At 50.0% G+C, this 14840-nt stretch overlaps 1 pseudogene; it reads right to left on the bottom strand.

Annotated features, from left to right (window-relative positions):
* Positions 1-9968: 9968 nt before the first annotated feature.
* LOC117704887 (U6 spliceosomal RNA) lies at positions 9969-10038 on the bottom strand (annotated as a pseudogene).
* Positions 10039-14840: the final 4802 nt, after the last annotated feature.

Raw genomic sequence — 14840 nt, 5'->3', positions numbered from 1 at the left:
TCTCCACTCTCATGGTAGAGCTGACGAAGAGTGGTGAGCAATGACCGTAATGTAACCTAGCCAGGTAAGATTTACACAAAATGTGGCCATTTGAAGGTGAAACTAGAAATCTATTTTCATTGTCTAAAAGCCCTAGTGACACTCTCCTCTCCATCGCAAGGCTGACATTTGCATCTTCATAGTCTCTGCACCCAAGTATCTATACTAACCCGGCACATTTCTATGACATCTCCCATGGACCAGTGAGTCCTGCAGTGCAGGAGTAGGAGGACAAGAAAAGAGAAAGGCTCCATGGCCTGTTGTGCTTGCTATCCTTCATGAGATTATATGCCAATCATCGTACTGGCTTCTTTTGATGCCATTGTCAATTTGACAGAATCTAGAATCACACAGAGATAGGACTGTGGGCATACCTTGGGTGAATGGATATCTTGGTTATACTAATTGATATGGAAAGACACATCATAACTGTGGGCAGAGCCACGTCCTGGGCAGGGGCTCTAAACTGTAGAAAAAGGAGAGAGTCAGCTGAGCCCGAACATGCATCTTGCTTTGCTTCCTGATTGTACATGTGATGTGGCTGCTGCTTCCAACCCGGATGCCTTGACTTCCTTACTGTGATGAACCTTGAGCCAGAATAAACCCTGTCTTTTGTAAATTGGCTTTGTCAGAGTATTTATTATAGCATGGGGGGGGGTGGGGGGGGAGATTTTCATTCCACTGGCATGCAAGCTCCTTGAGGGTCCTCCCATCGCAGCCTAGCTCCCAGAGCATCCCAGAGCCTGGCACACAGTACCAGGTAGTTGTAGAACACACAAATACATGAAAAACATGTTCAGGCAGTGCCAGAGCTGAGCCTGACAGAGCCCAGCTTGAATTCATTATGGGACTCTGGCTGTTTTCTGTGGTGGTCTTAGAGAGCTCAGCAGGACTCCTGCATGTGTGACATTCTGAAGCCAGGCTCTGAAGACTTTCAGGGCAGCCTCAGTGCCTCTGATTTGTCTCCCCGGGTTTGAGCACTAGAGGGAGGGTGGAGCCAGGGAGCCTTTCTTCCTCCTACTCTTCTTTAGCTCCCCAGCCGAATGCATAACCCCTCCTTCAGCCCCTCCAGGCGGCCCATCTCCTGCCCTCTCGGCAGCCCCTCCATATCCTGTAGCACTGGAAATCCCCAGATAATGCCCAGGGGATGGAGGACTGGTGGTTATTACCTTCTGTAGCAGCATCTCGCTGTGGATAAGGTCTCAGTGGTCTCAGCTCCAGCTCTTTCAAAGTGTCCTCTCTCTGTGCTAATGCTCCCTCTGAGACACCTGATAAAGCACAGGTGCACCATTTGTTCAACATTTATTAAGGTGATCATTGTGATAATCCTCCAACAGGGATTCCATTACTATCCTCATCCTAGAGATGAGTAAACTGAGTCCTGGGGAGGTTAAGAAACCTGTTCTAGGCTATACAGTTAATAACTGGGCAGCAGGAGCTAGGGGAGGATCCTGGGTCAGATGCCCTAGCAGAAAGAATCTTCTTTCTGCTCCTCTATGTGGTTTCTTATCCTGAGTATATTCACACTCAATCTTGTGTTGGTTGTTTTCTTGTTTGTTTTGGGGGAAGTGAGGGTTGTTTTGTTTTGTTTTGAGACAGGAGGCCCAGGTTGGCTTCAAACTTGCATTTCTCCTGCCTCAGACTCCTGAGTGCTGAAATGTGAGCTACCACGACCTGGTGTCTGCTAGTTTGTGTTTGTGCTTTCTGTAAGGCTAAAAGCCAACTGTGGGTACAAGGCGAAACCAATTCATAAATGCCTTTCAATAGCCAACCCTATGCCTAGTATGCAATAGGCACTCAGTCAAGGCTGAGTAAAGGGATGGGTGGACAGACAGATAGACAGACAGACAGACAGACAGACAGAGATGGATAGATATAGGTTAAAAAATAGAAAGGGAGGGGAAAGATGAGAAAGAAGGGGGAAGAGAATGAAAGATTGAGAAAGGTAGGGAAAAAAGAAGATGGATGAGAGGAAGAAGATTGAGCAAATACAAACTGGATGAATGGACAGTGACCGGAGTACAGAGCAATGGATGGAAGAAAAGATGAAAGGACAGATGAGGAAGAGAGTGTCGATGGATAAAGAGTGGGCTAATTGATGTATAAGATGATGTAGTGGAAGGATGTGTGCATAGATGCCTGGACAGGACTGATGGGTGGATGAAGAAATGGATGGCTGAGTGGTTGAGTGGTTAGGGCGGTGATGGGGTGAGTGACAGGATAGGTAAATGGTTGGGTGAGTGGAGTGGGTGGGCAGATGTGTGGGATTGGATATATTGGGTAGATAGATGAGGAAATGGGCAGATGAATACATGGAGGGATGAGTAGAGAAGTAGATGCATTGGTTGGATGGATGGATGGATGGATGGATGGATGGATGGATGGATGGATGGATGGATCGATGGAGTGGGTCCATCCGTGGGTGCAAAGTGTCATTAAAGATAAGTCTTAAATCTCTCTCTCTCCCTCTCCCTCTCCCCATGCCCCCTCCCATGTGAGTATGTGACGAAAGATTCTTCACTAACAACACACACATATCGGTCTACCTTACATTGCATAGTTGCTCATTTGCCGGGACTCCATAGAGAGAAATGAACCAAAAAACTTGTGTTTGTGCATAGTTTCTTGCCATTTCCACAGACTCGGGCTGATTGGCAGAGTGATGTCAGCTGAGACAGATGCATGTGCTGCGACAAGACCCATGGAGGGCACGTGATATTTGGAGGGTATAAATATGACTCAAGAGACAGTGACGGAGGCCGAGCTTGGCTTACTTATAGAGCTAGCTGTGCAATGCTTGTGGTTCTCTCACCTTCTCCGATCTTCGATTTGCTGAGAGAGGCACAGCCAAGAACTAACTTTTCTTGGCATCGCTCCAGGTCCCTCCTGCTAGCTCCTGCTGAAGCTGAGGCTGAGGCCTGGCTGTCTCTGCTAGGCAGTGCCCCTGCTGCTGCTTTGTGTTTGCTGTCCCAGCTCTATTGGACTAGACTGCCGGTGTATCCATGAAGTATTTTCGAGTGGACTGAGCTGCCACTGCTAACCTGTGAACTGAACTGCCAATTTTCAGGCAACACAGATGGGAGTTGCTCCAAAGAACCTTTCTAAACAGGTCCACTTCCCCTCCCCCACCCCACCCCCATATCCTTTCTTTCCCACTACCTCTGGTAGAAGGGAGGTTAAAGCATTTAAGAACCATCATTAAAGATAAGGTTTGAAAAAAAGTTAAAGTTACATGTGCCTGCTACCATGTGCCCAACACTGTCCTAAGCACTGTAAAGAGATTTGATTTTTGAGCTGCATGTGGCACTTGCTTATAATCCCAGTACAACAAATGAGTGTGAAGACTTGAGTTTGAACCCAGGCCAGCTAAGTGGATCCATTCTCTGTGCTTTTGAAATGCCTCCTAATTCTCAAGGAATAACGTGTTCTGTATGCCTTAGCTCTCAGAGATCTGATGCTCTCAGCTGGACAGTCTGGGCGGCAGGAGGCTGGGTAGCCTCCCTGGAAAGAGAGAAGGCCTGACTGGCGCCAGCTAGCCAACCCTTGCTGATGTCAGGAGCTCAGCTGTCACTCTTGCTGTTAACCTTGGGGGAAAAACACATTCGTGGCAGATAACAGGCGCAAGGGCGTGCCAGCCCTCCGCCCGCCACAGGCCTGATGGATGGGCTACATGGGCCCCCCCTGACCTGTGTGTGTTCTGTTATCTGCTCGGCCACGGGAAGCTGTTCATCACAGCGACAGCTACGCGAAGAGCACCTGCTGGGCTTGCATCAGCTGGAGCCACCAGCATCCTGGGAGGAAGAAAGGGAGGTTGTCCAAGGAAAGGACAAAGCAGGGTGGAGAAACACAGGGAGGAAGTCTGGAGACCCAAGCCCAGGGGCATCCCCACACCAAGCACTGACCCCAACAGTGGCATTGTATTCTGGGAATGATGCCTGGCTTCTTTCCGTTCCTAATGGTATTTTGGAAGAGCTGTGTGACCATGGGCTAATTACTTAACCACTCTGAGACGCAATATGAGATTAAGCTTTACTAGAAACAAAGGATCATGTTTTCCACCATAGCCAATCACAAGGTATTGGGACTCTCCAGGGTCCAGATTGACAGCTCAGGGAAGGTAAGTGACTAGTACATGGTCACACAGCATATCAGTGCCACCAGGAATAGAAAGCTGGGTATTAGATCCAGAATTGAGTGCCACAATGCCAACTTGTTGTTACTGTAAAATCAGATTATACTATCCTCTTCTTATCTTGCCAGTGTCTTCCCATCATGCTCAGAAACAATCCACAATCCTTGCCAGGGCCACATAAAACCTGGCCTCTCCTTCCAGACGGACACCACAGCGCTCTGCTGCTTACTGTTATATGCATCTCACCTGGTGGCCCTGGCAATTCGAGCTCTCTCTCCTCTCCTCTCCTCTCCTCTCCTCTCCTCTCCTCTCCTCTCCTCTCCTCTCCTCTCCTCTCCTCTCCTCTCCTCTCCTCTCCTCTCCTCTCCTCTCCTCTCCTCTCCTCTCCCCTCCCCTCCCCTCCCCTCCCCTCCCCTCCCCTCCCCTCCCCTCCCCTCCCCTCCCCTCCCCTCCCCTCCTCTCCTCTCCTCTCCTCCCTCCCACTGGTATGACTGGCCTGCTCCCTCTCAGCCACAGAGCTCAATTCAGTCTGTACCTCCTGGGAAAGACATGCAGGCAGGAACCACACCCCAGCCCAGTCTCACCCCACCCCCACCCAGTATTCAGATCTCAACGGCTCCCCACACTCAGCACAGCCCAAAGTGACGCTGTCTGTTCACCCATGTGTTTGTTGTCTGCCCCTTACAAAGGTGGACGCTCCCAAGTGCCATGGCCCGGTGATCCTGAGGCTTCTTCAGAATGAACCAGATCGCCTCTCCTATGCTAAGGGCTTTTCACTTGGCAGATCTGTAGGTCTTCCCCCTTCTGTGATGGTCTCAGCAGTGCTCTGAGGGAAACACCGGAGGCCAAGTGGAGTCCAGGCCTCCTCCCCTTGATGGGAGCTAAGTTCCGACACTTTGTAGGCACAGGATGTGCTGTAACACAGAGATTCTTCTGAGGTAGGCCAGGGACCCTGGGCCACTGTATGAGTGCAGTGTACACTCAAGTGTCCTAAGGACGTCGTCGTCGTGCTAAAGACATTTCAGTCAGTCTCAGGTAGGAGGGCAACAGAGACTCATTTGACCCTGTAGAAAGTGGGGGAACTCTGCCCTCTAGCCTCTCACCAAATCCTCATAAGACCAGCATGGAGCCCCTGGGCTGGGCCTTCTGAGTCCTAACCCAGAGAAACCACAGGCAACAACAGATACAATGGTTGCTTAGAGCCCCCACGCTCCTTCTATGTGAATGTTAGAGACCCAGAGCCAGTGTCTGCCATTGGAGACTCTGCCAGCGCCTTGGAACTCCAAGAGCTCCTTTTCCCCTCTCCCACTGAAATCTGGTGTCACCAGCTTCAAGCAATGCCTGGCACATTGCAAAGCCTCAGCCAACACCATTGATTTGGTCACTCAGTCCTCTAAAACACCACCATGAACAGAGACATTCTATCCTTGCCTAAAGCCACACAGCACAGCAAGAGGAAGCCTGATTCTTTTTGACTCCTCTCTCTGGGTGGAGAGATGGGGATTCTAGGGGAATCTTCAAAGTGGGAAGTGAGAGGGACCATACTTCTTCAGCTTGACCTTTCACTTCCTTCTGAGAGAAAAAGGCCAGAAAGAGAAAGGGATGTATCTGGGGCTGCCACATCACAATTAGAAGGCCCATGTTCCTGGCCCAAGTGTCACAGGCCACATTCACAAAGCCTCTGTGGACTGAGCCCAACACAAGACCCAGGCTGGAGAGAGGCAGAGGCAACAGAAATGGGTCTCCCTTTGGCGAGAAGACAGTCGGTATCTCCGTGTACAGAGCTAAGGACACAGAATGGACCACTGCTTAGGAAAGCTCTGGGGTCTTAACAATCCCATGGTGCATTTCACAACAGCAAGAAGATACCACCATTGCACTTTTCGTAGGAGGAAACTGAGGCTCAGACCAGGCTAGATGACACCTGAGGAACCCGGCTGGTCCCAGCGGAGTCAGGACCTGAATGCGAGTCTGTCTCTCATATAAGCCTTGGCTAAGAGGCCAGGATGGCATCATAGAGACGACCCAAGAGTCCACGAGAGTCTGGGTGGCAGTAAAGGAAGCAGGGTTTTTCCAAAGACTGAGCGGGTGGATGGGGGGCTCTGGTACCATGTCAGAGTCTGGGCAGAGAGTGGGTCCCCATTCCTACCCTAGCTGCCGGGTCACCTTCCTCAGCACCCCGCCCCCACCTCGCCTGAACAAGGGCTGGAAAATAAATGAGTCTGTTTATGAAGACCATCATGTTGCCGGCAAAACAAGGCACTCGGCGGAGCAGCTCGGCGCCTCTAATGGGACATTATTTATGTCATTTTCCTCTAGGCGTTGGAGCCATTACCGCCCGGGATGGTGCTCCGTCACCCTCCACTCCCCCAGTGATGTTCCAATGTCACGCTGAAGGATGTGAGCGGCGGCTTCACAGGGAACAAACGGCTGCCAGCCCCAGGACCTGGAGAGGAAGGAGAGGGGATGAGGTCGCCCTTCCCTGCTAGTCAGGGTCCCTGCCCCGCTGCCAAGGGAGCGCGGCTCTTCTCTTCTCGGGCTCTTAGTGCCCAAGGCTGCTAGTGGTTGGAATCCTTCATGACTCCCCATTGCCCTGCAGAGAAACCCACTGTCCAGTCAATCAAAGAAGTCTCGGTTCTGGGCCCCGCCCACCACCCCCAACCTCATATGCTGCCACACCCACCTGACCAGCCTAGGCCTCTGGGCATGACTAGGTCTCCCCACCAGAACCTTTACTTCACAAAGGGCTCCCACAGCCTCTGTCTGCTTTTCAAGTTAGCTGCCCCAGCCTCCTCTAGATAGAGGCTAGCCTGAAACCTCCGTCAAGTGCACCAACTGACAGCCACTGGTTCAGCTCAGGACTGGGACCTTCAGCTCTTCACACCCGTTTTACACTCAGTAAAGTGGTGGCTCATGCATGTAATCCCAGCACTTGGTGAGGGGTGGCAGGAGGATTGCCGTGAGTTCAAGGCAAGGTTGAGCGACATATGAAGTACCAGGCCATCTGAAAAGTACTGTTTTGAGGGCTGATTCAGGCTTCCCTCGGGGTCAAGCAACAGCACCCTTTAGACTCCAAAGTCTAAAGTGTAGAGCCAGCTAAAACTCGACAGTGATGAGGTGAGGCCAAGCTCAGACACATGGATTGCTCTCACATACCCGGTACCCAGTGGATGCTCAGACATATGCCCCTCTGCTAGCAGGCTCCTTCCTCTTCACCTCCCTTTCTTTCGGTTGCTTGGTTTGCACTGGCACAAGCTGCAGCGCCAGCCAGGCCTCTGCCTCAGGAAGCCCTCATCCCGCTGCCCTTGCCCGCTTGCTGAATGAAGCACGGGGCCAGTTTATGAGTTTGCCTTAGCACCATCTCTCTGCTCTGGAGCAGAGATGGGAACAGTCCTGGATTCAGGGTTGCTGTGGTGCTCAGAAGACCGCAAAGATGCCTTGTGGTCGCACCTGCGGTGGTAGGGGCTGTTTTAAGGGCCACAAGTGTCTACTAGCCTGATCACCGGGCATGCCTGCCTCAGCAGTTTGCGGGGGACTGCAGGGGTCCCCCCATTCCCACGAAGCCTCTGCTGTGCCCCATGAGGTCGGGCAAAGAGTTCAGTAGTAGTTGATGGTTTTCTAGCACCTTTCCCTTGGCGATTCCTGAAGGCAGGACTGAGAGTTTGGCTCCGCTGTATACCCTGTCCTTAGCACAGTGCCTGGAAGAGAGCGCATGTCTTGATTTTAATAAGCAAGCACATGAATGAGCTCACGTTGCTCCTCCCACAGCCTCGCATCGTGAGAGCGGCTCCCTTTGTCTCCTGTTTTCCGTCCATCATTTTTGTGTTTATCTTTTAAAACGTTTTCCCGCTTTGCATTAATTTTCCTTTATTCCTAGTAACCCAAACTAAAATTTTAGTTTATATTTAAACTATCTTACTTTTCTTTTGCACATTTGCTCGTGTGTGTGTGTGTGTGCACATGTATTAGCATGTGGAGGTGGAGGCCAGAGGTTGATACCCAGTGTCTTCCTCAATTGCTTTCTACCTTATGTTTTGAGACAGACTCTCTCTGAGTTCATAGCTCACCTATTCAGCTAGACTGGCTGGCCAGCAAGTTCCAGGGATCCTTCTGCCTCCATCTCCCCAGCTCTAGGATTTTGTGTAGGTATTACTGCACGTGACTTTTTATGTGAGCTCTGCAAATCCAAACTCCAGCCTTCAGAATTATGCATAAATCATTTTCCCAACTGAGCCTCCATCACCCCAGCCTCTAATCCAGCTTGTTTTCAAACTCATTAAAGACTAAGAATTGTCCTCTGATTCCCCACCCCCACCCCCTTTTGCCTCCACAAACACCAGTGCAGACAGGACACATTCTCTTCTTCCTTTTGTTTTTAAACAGCTGTATCAGTCACTTTTCTGTTGCTGTGACCAAATGGCATGGCAGCTCATATAAGAGGGCTTAATTTGGCTGATGGTTCCAGAAAGATAAGAGGGCATCATGGCAGGGAATCAGGGCAGCGAGCAGCAGACATGGTGGCTGGAACAGGGTCTGGAAACTCAAAGCCCACTTCTAGTGACGAGCATCCTTCAGCAGGGCCACACCTTCCAAACAGCACGACCAACTGGGGATCAAGTATTCAAATGCCAGCGATCTGGGGGACACCCCATTCAATGGCTTATACTTTATCACTGTTTTATAAGGAGAAAAACTGTCAAAAGGACGAAGCAATGAACCCAAAGCCTCAAAGCAAGAAAGACGGGGCTGAATTGGGACCCATGTTCCCCGTTCTTCCTTCCTCTCAGCTATATCACCAGAAGCTGTGCAGTATCGTAGCAGGATACATAGTCTCTTGGGATTGCTATACCAAAGTCCCAGGATACCACCGAACTATTCTTCACAGCTCTGAGGGGGGAAGGCCAAGGTCAGGTTCTGGTGAGGGTGCCCTGGAAGGTTGAAAAGAATTAAATCATTCCTACCCCCACATACGAGAGCACAGACCCATGCACACAGGGTTCCACTTCCTGTACCTAATTATGTCCTAAGGTCATTCTTCTTGACTTCCTCATGTTTGTGGCAGGGTTTGGATATATAGACGGGGGACACACTGATCTTCAACCTCCTTCAGTTTTACCAGAGGGCTCATAGTGTTTACACTAACTGGTTAAGCCTGGTGGTGGACCCCTCCCTTTCTCCTATGCTCTCTCCCCTCTGTCTCTTGCCTTGTCTCTTCTCTTCTTTTTTGATTCAGACTGTATGTATCCCAGCTTACTGGCTGTGACCCTGAGATCTTCTCGAAGGTTATGTCTCTAGCTCTCATGTGTTCCTCTCCTGTACGCAGCTCTAAGCTGACCTCTCCTTTCTCAGAGTGCTCACCCAGGCAGGTATGGAATCAAGAGTCTCCTGGACGGCTTAAGGATTCTAGGTTTACTTTAACATCAGCAGTTCTCATGGGAGCTGAGGTGGCTTTGCTCTCCTCTGAGGATTTGCCTAGTGCTGCCTCTTGGCTTGCAGAGAGCCAAAGACAAATCCTAGTGACTTCAGTTAGAAACACTGCACTGCGCACCCAGTCAGCCATTTTCATGTTGGTTACTCTCTGGAGTCTCATTGGTCGAGGCAGTTGATGTTGATACTGAGCCTGAAGAATTGGACCCCAGAACCCACAGGGTGGAAGAAGAGAGCCCAACTCTTGAAATTTATCCTGTGGCCTCTACACAAGTGCCATAGAGTACATTCCTGTGTGTGTTTGTGTGTATGTGTGTAACCCTTCTGATAGTGTCAGTGAGGTCACAGGAGAGGCATTGGCTATAAAGTTTTTTGCAGGGGCCATGCTAATCTTCTCTGTATCGTTCCAATTTTAATGCATGTGCTGCCAAAGTGAGCACAGCTATAAAGTTCTTTACCTAGGACAATGCTTTCCTAGGCTAGATATCGCAGGACTGGGAGTTGAATGCAGATCCTCTCAGCAGACTAGCTTCCTCTCCATCTCATATAAACTGCTGTGACTGTGGTCACAGCGATAGAAAAGTTGAATGCAGATTCTCTCACATAGCTGGAGAAAGATGGGAGGATGCCCGCTGTCCCTGGGTGCCTGCTGTCTCTGCCTACCTACCAGGCTCCCTAGAGGCTCCTCATGGTGTTTCCTGACTGCAGGAGAAGAGTTTGCCCACTATATGCAGCAAATCTGTCTCAGGGAAGGATTCCTGGTGTCTCTGTGTCTCCCCAGCCATTCTCAGATGAAAGTGTACACCTAGCAGGACAGAAGTCCTGGTCAGGGCTAGGTCCATAGCAGACAGATGTCTGGTAAGTGCCTGGAAATCTGAACGTGAGGGCTACTTCGGGGGAAGGGGGGGGCAGATGAGGCCCAAGGTTTCCCCTCCCTTCCTCTCCTTGGTGTCCTCCTGGGTCTTCAGCTCAGCATCAGGGCAGGTGGCACTGCTTATCCACAGCAGGGTTGGGAAGGTCACCACAGTCCCCCAATGCCCCTGACACTGTGCCAGCTTCAACATCTGCCATACTGAGTCTCAGCTATTTTAAATTGCCCTCTGCCTGCCCCCATCCCAACACATGTGCAGATATAAACATGTGTACAGGTATACACACATACACCCATAAATTCACTCATACACAAACCCACATGCATACACACATGCACATGTATGTATACAGACATACGTGTATGCATGTATTCAGGGCTCTGGTCTTGCTGCAGCTCACAGCACTGGCACTCAGAGTTGTGGAGCCTGAGGCCCTCTCCTTGACTTGCCCCGCAGGGTTACCCCTCCCTGTTCTGCAACTCTCCTCTACAAATGGTTCCTCCATCGGGGTGGAGCTGGGTGGTGGTTCCAGGGCCAGAGACCCACTGGGGTCTCACTCCTGTGTTGACCACAGATGACTACAGTAACTCTGGTGATCATCACTGTCCCTCTTACCCCCCTCCCCCCAGAGGAGTGGAGGTCTGAGGCTCAGGGTACTCTCCCAAGCTTGAAGACCAGTTGGCCTGGGCATCTAGGTGAGTTAAGGGGACACCCTTTACAGTCCATTGACTTAACCAGGGCTGGGGACAGGTGAGACATTTATTGGTATTGATACGTTCATGGTAGTGTTTGAGACAAAAGACTTGCTGAATGACTAAATCCATCCCACACCCCACCGATCTCCTGCTAAGGGTTTGGACAAGCTCAGAATGGAGCGGGAAGCCCACATGACTACCCTGCTGGTCCAGTAACTGCTCTGGGAGTCCAGCCAAGGGAAGTGCTGCCAGGGCAGATAGAAACAAGAACAGGTGAATGAAATATTGGGTGTGTCAGATAATAAGAGGGGAAGCCAGGCAAGGTGCATACTCTTAATCCCCTAATCATAAGGCTGAGGTAAGAATTGAAAGTTCAGGGGCTGGAGAGATGGCTCAGTAGTTAAAAGGACTGACTGCTCTTCCAGAGGTCCCAGATTCAATTCCCAGCCACCACATGGTGGCTCACAGCCATCTTAATGGGATCTGATGCTCTCTTCTGGTGTGTCTGAACACAGCTACATTATACTCATATAAATAAAACAAATAAATATTCTTTTTAAAAAAGAATGAAAAGTTTAAGAGCTTCCTGGGCTACAGAGTGAGTTCAAGGTCAGCTGAGGCAACTTAATGAGACCTTGCCTCAGAATAAAGGATAAGGAGAGGTATGGGTGTAGCTCTTGCCTAGTAGATGTAAGGCCCTGGGTTTGATCCCCAGAAGAGAAGAACAGATGATCGGGTCAAAGGTCAAAGTACGGGGGGGGGGGGGCTCATATGGGCATGCTCTGCAGTAGGTCCCAGGTCCTTCCTCTCTGGTCATTGGGGACAAGTCTACATGTGGGGGACAAGGGCAAGGACCTAACAGATGATACAGGGTGATGATCAGCCACCACTCCCCAATCCTCAGGCACACACCCCTGCCTGGCAGCTAACAGGCTCAGAAGCAGGGCAGAGGAACCGGCCGTCTTCCTGTGCCTTGGCGTGACGGTGGCCACACTAAAGGTAGCAGCGTGACGGGAATGGCCACACGGGTGATGCAGGCAGAATTATGGCTCCTCGTTGGCCTTATTTATGGCCTTGCTGCCTCTGCTCCTGCCTTACTGACCAGGACTTGGGCAGAGGGCGGGAGCCCCAGCCTGCCTGGCCCAGGGTGACCTTGCAGGCAGCATGCAGCTTTCCTGTCCCAGTAGTTTCCACAGTAGGGCTGGGTTTGGGACTAGGGACTAGGGTTACCATTTTCCATCCAGCTGCCCCAGTGATGAAGTCATGTCCCTTGGAAACCTGAGCCATTTATTTTACTTAGAAAGCAGAAACAGGATGGGGGAAAGAAGCGTTTATCAAAACCTCTGTGCCAAGAAGTGCATGCACCTAATGGCTTTTAATCAACACAGACATTCTGTCTGGAAATTCTATCTCCATTTTAGAAATGAGGGCTTTGCAACTCGGAGAGGTTAATTAATGGGTCTAAAGTCATACAGCAAGTAAAACACAGACTTCTTTTCCCTCTAAACCCACACACTTCAGTATCCCCTGCTTGCCTATTGTCCTTCCCTTCTCCAACGTTCTCTGCAGAGCAGAGGTTCATGTCTTGGGTCATGAGGTCACACAAGGCCAGGTAACTGTTCCCACTGTGCCAATATCTTGGAGAGCTTAAGTCTCTTCCTCTTCACACCCAGGTTTTCCCATCTATAGAGTGTATACAATAATGTCCTCCTGCACCCTGTGGTGTAGGCAGGAGAGGTGCTGGGTACGGAGGCCTTTAAGCAGGCCCAGCTTGAGCTGGTAGAACTCCGATATACAATGGAAAGCCAGGAGAGGGTTAAAGTGGAAGGATCTGCTCTTGTCCTGGTGGTAACAGCACCTTCAGGCCAGCTTTACCTGTTTACAGCCCATTACAAGCCATTATTGCAGAGTCTAGGACAGAGGCACAGCCTTGACCTTGGTGCGTGCCTGACAGCAGCAAGCTGTAATCTGGGCAGTGGGAGTCATTTCAGCAGCACCAAAAGGGTCGCTGGGACTGAGGGCCTCTTTCAGGACCTGTCTGTCCCAGTTTCCAGTCCAGGCCTGGGTCCCAGACTCTCAGGTAGCCTCCAGATCAGCACCTACAGTTCATAGCCTTGGCTGGTTAACAGCAATGGGGAAAGAACTCTGTCAGGAGCCAGGCTGCAGGAGATGGGCCAATCTCCAACCCTTGTTTAGACAGAGAATGGAGCAGGTTCAAAGTGAGGAGAGAGCCAGGCTGGATCTCCAAGGATTCCAGGCTTTAAGATGCTCACAGCTGGGATTTCAGTAGTGATGGAAGGGGTGTAGGCTGTAGGGGTTTTATATGGTACTGAGTAGGTAATGCCACCTCTGAATGTCAAGAAGAGCAGACCCTGGATGCAGGTGGCTCTCGATCAAGCTTCTTCCCAAATGACACCAAAGCAAGAGAGAGAAAGAGAGACATATCTACCTCCCTCTATCTATTCCTCTCTCTTTCTCTATTATCCTCTATAATAATATTATATTATAATATCATATATTATGTCATAAATATAAAGGGTGAACTTGGTCTAAGTGTCTGCCTTGCCTTTGTTGTCTGCTCCTTTTTCTGCCATTTTATACCTTTTTTGTAAAGCCTTCAGTGCCCCTGGGCCTTCTTCCCATTCCCATGTTTTAAAAGAATTAAGTCTCATTCATACCCAAGTGCAAATGGTTGGCAATAGTTCTAGGTAATAGAACTTTAAGAAGGGGTGGAGATGGAGAGGCAGGTCCATGTTAAGAGCCCTTGCTACTCTTGCAGAGGACTGTAACTTTAGGTGTTTTAAATCCTACTTTAATGATGGTTCTTAAATGCTTTAACTTCCCTTGTAGCCCACCACCCACCAGAGGTAGTGGGAAAGAAAGGTTCGTGGAAGGGGAAAAGGAGTGGACCTGTTTAGAAAGGTTCTTCAGAGCAACTCCCATGTGTTGTCTGGAAATCAGCAGTTCCGTTCACAGGTTAACAGGCCATGGCAGCTTGATCCACTAGAAAAGGTGGGGCACATCAAGCTGTACCAGCAAGTCAAGCTGTCTTTGTCACTCTGTGGAGTCCTATTTATACCCTCCAAACATCATGTGTCCTCCACAGGTCTTGCCTCAGCACACGCATCCAATCAGCCTGAGTCCACAGAGTCCTGACAAATGGAGCTCAACCACACAATGTAAGACAGACCAATATATGTGTGTTGTTAGCAGAGAATCTTTTATCACGTGTCCTTTCATGTGTTTGCTTTAGTAGAACATCCTCTCTCCTGTGTCTGCTTCAGAAAAACGTTCCTTCGCGAGTCTGCCTTAGCCTTTCACCTGTGTCCACTTCAGGAAAACACACCCTTACATGTTTGCTCCAGCAAAACACCATCTAACACAACTGACTCTCCAAAGAACCCTTACATTTCTACTTCAAAGGACCCAGACCCAATTCCTAGTTCCTATTTTGAGTAGGTCACGACTACCTGGAACTCCAATTCAACGGGATCTGATGACCTCTTCTGGTTTCCTCAGGCACTCACCCCGCACACGTGTACACAAATAAAAATAAATCCTTCTTTAACAAAGAAAGGCATAAGCCAGGCAGTGGTGGTGCACACCTTAATCTCAGCACTTGCGAGATGGAGGCAGGCAGATCTCTGAGTTTGAGGGCAGCTAGTCTATAGAGCA

This window comes from Arvicanthis niloticus, chromosome 2 (genome assembly GCF_011762505.2).
Source record: "Arvicanthis niloticus isolate mArvNil1 chromosome 2, mArvNil1.pat.X, whole genome shotgun sequence".
NCBI classification, from domain to species: domain Eukaryota; kingdom Metazoa; phylum Chordata; class Mammalia; order Rodentia; family Muridae; genus Arvicanthis; species Arvicanthis niloticus.
This window is presented reverse-complemented; position numbering and strand designations above follow the sequence as displayed.